Consider the following 3,129-nt stretch of genomic DNA (forward strand, 5'->3'; position numbering starts at 1 on the left):
CCCCCCCCCCCTCTTAAAAACAAAGCGTTTTAAACGATTATCTTAATGCAAATTCAACCTGAACCAAGAGCAAACAGAAATTATTATTATAGCTTTTACCTCACACCTGCTTCTCGGAGAGGATAACGATTTGTGTGCTTGAAAGTTTCAAATATTTTGGAGGAAACAAACCCATTATACTCCGAGATAATTATTACCTTAAAAATATATCTGTCTTGCAACTGTTTGACCTGGCATACAGTACAACACAGAAAAAAATAACACAAAAGCTCTCTAACACAGTATGGTCAAACCAACATCATGTAAAAAAAAAAAAAGGGGGGGGGGACAGAAATGGCTGCCTTTATACACATTCGGAAAATGTTGTACCCCGCTCAATTCAGTCGAAATGCTAGTTGGGGGGATAGGCTATTTGTCTGGGGGTTTTCCTGCTTTTTGTGGATGACTTTACTAGCTACTCGTAAAATACAAATTCTCTTGATATTGAGACCTGTCTGTCATCTCAAAGTCGGTGGAAACTTTTTGTCATTTGTTTTCTTGTCAACCGAGGTAGGAAATCTACCCCATCTTTCCTAAAGAGGCTTGATCAAATGAGTAACGTCGTCTCGACCGTTCTTTGTGTTTTTGAAATTTTCAGTACGTGAACTTTGCCTGCTCCAAAATATGATGTTTTTGGTAATTCTTAGTTTCGTTTTCGTGATGAAATTTATCAGCAGGGTTCCAAAGTGGGCGTATTACATCGTCTGATTCGGAAACATCTGCGACAGACTCAAATTACATTGTTTTTCCCAAGTATCAGCGGGAGATGTGGGACAGTTCTGATGAGTCATCAAGTTAGGGGGTGCGGGCGGAGAGGGAGACGTAACTTTGGATTTATTCAATGATAAGTTTGGAACATATAAGAGATGGTGTATCTTTTCCTGTGGGTAATAATGATAAATTAGTTGTTTTCCTTTAACACTGTGGCTCTTTTTTTCACATGGAAGATATTTTATAAGTTTTTATTCGACCTTTGGGGGTTCCTTTTTGCTTTTATGAAGCTTCCCTCACATTCTGTTTAGTCCTGTTGATTAATAGTTGGAGTAGAAAGCATTTTATTCATATGGTGTGACGCATTGTGCCGCCGTTATGTGCCATTGGCCTAGTACACCGTCTTCGGCGAAGGATTTCATATTCAAGACAAGTCTCCTTCTTAGAGACCATTTGCCTTCCACGGCTAAGGGGCATGATCTTGGGAAGGTGCCCTTCCTATGTAGCCTTTCTCATAAGAGTATACCCGCAAGGCAGCTGAGGTTAAAAATTGGAGTTTTCTTTCTCCTAGACAGGGTGTTGTCCCTATCTTATGAGCTCTACCTACCCAAGTTTTGAGATCAGAGAATTCCTCCTCCTAAACTAACCACCTGCTGAACTTGTTGAGCTTAGTCTGCCCAGGTTTTAAATCAGTTTGCTTTTCCTTCTGCTAGACCAACTACCCGCTGTGTTGAGGGTTGGGCGTACGAGGAATTTCTTGAGTAGGGAGCCCTGATTGACCTGTGGTTGTGTAATTCAAGTAGGGTTCGCATCGCCCACTCCTTGCCACCAGTGACTGATGACTACAGTCATCATCTCTTGAGTACTGATCTGGCCTAGTGTGTAAATGACTAGATCGTCACGTCCTTGGCCATTACGCCATTACAAAGAGGTCCATGCTCAGAGGGCAGATCGGGTACTCCTATCTGTTTGTCCTGGTACACAGCATTTGAAGTTGTCATCTTCCTTTCAGCCGAAGGAGTTTTGTTGGTGACAGAAGTAGGGTTGCTCGGCAGATTTGACATCCACTCAAGGGAGAGTGAGATTGCATTGGTGAGAAGCATATCGTCTGCTGCACTGGGGATGGTGTGTCAGAAAGAACAGAAACCACCCTTAGGTAGGGTTGGCTAAACAGGGAGAAGCCATTTTAAACGCTTAGACATTTCTTATCTTTAAAACGAGGCCTGTCACTAATCCCTAATGCATTCTAAATGGTCCATTTTTTGTTGATGTAGGTGTTAAACATTGACAATCAAACATTAATTTAGTAAAAATTAAAATAAGAGAGAGACAAAATACAATAATCTTTCGTTATTGGTGTACTAGAGGTCAATAGAATATACCAAACAACAAAAATAAGTCTTTGTGTAACAGCAGGTCAAATGGAACCAATGAACCTAATGACTTTGATCCCAGAGTTTCGATCATTTCTTGTGCCCAAGCCTAAATCGGTTTAGAAACTCTTTAATATAATAATAAATAGACACAATGTTACTGGTTTTGTGTACATTTTCAAAATACGCTACTCCCCCCCCCCTTTTTTTCTTGTTTGGTTCATAATTTGTAGTATCCAAATCCTGAATTTATGGATCGTCAACTCTTACTGAGATTACTTTCAATTTGAGTCTGAGCACTTTGAGCTCTAAATTGGTTTCTGCTAAAAAAATGTATCATGTTCTCGTTAGCCCATCAAGATAACAAATAAATAAATGGTTTTGTTAGCTTCTTAAAGGCTTAGAAATCCTGTTTCTAGGCTGACAAGATTAAAATCTTCACCATTGCTTCGATACAATCCTGGCTTATAAAATCGTCCTTGAAAATTCCCCTGTTGTTTCAGACAATACTATTTTTAATCACACGCTGACCAAAATAATACAGAGTTTCTAACAACAAAAAAAGAGGATCTACTTAAATGGTAATAACTCGGTCACCTCTACACAAATTTTAACCAAATTTCGAACAAAGAAAAAACAAATATTGAGGACATCAGGTTTGTGGATTTGAAAAAAACCCAACCAACATAGTGTTCGAGAAATTACAAGTTTAAACATTTCTACTAAAACTGGGTTAAACGCAAAATGCTACTTCTCATAAGCGTTCAGCTACGGCGGCATGATTGGCCCGTTCAGATTTCAGGACAGTGACATTAAAACCATAACAGTCACCTCAGATAGATCTAAACGTGCCGAGAAAGTTTTGTTGAAGTTTTGGGAGAATGTGTTCTGCTGTACAGGTCTGGTCCCGGTGGGATGAGGCCTTGATGTGGTTGCAAGATAAGTTTGGGGAACGCCTTATAAGCCGAAAATTTACAAATGAATGTTACCTGCATTCTACCGTGTT

The 3,129-nt window shown here is 39.6% G+C and overlaps 1 protein-coding gene across 1 annotated transcript in view; it reads right to left on the bottom strand.

Annotated features, from left to right (window-relative positions):
- LOC118477951 (PDF receptor-like) overlaps positions 1 to 3,129 on the bottom strand; it is a 196,863-nt gene that overhangs the window by 110,911 nt on the left and 82,823 nt on the right. The window lies entirely within an intron of this gene.

Source organism: Aplysia californica, unplaced genomic scaffold, assembly GCF_000002075.1.
Source record: "Aplysia californica isolate F4 #8 unplaced genomic scaffold, AplCal3.0 scaffold00013, whole genome shotgun sequence".
Taxonomy (NCBI): domain Eukaryota; kingdom Metazoa; phylum Mollusca; class Gastropoda; order Aplysiida; family Aplysiidae; genus Aplysia; species Aplysia californica.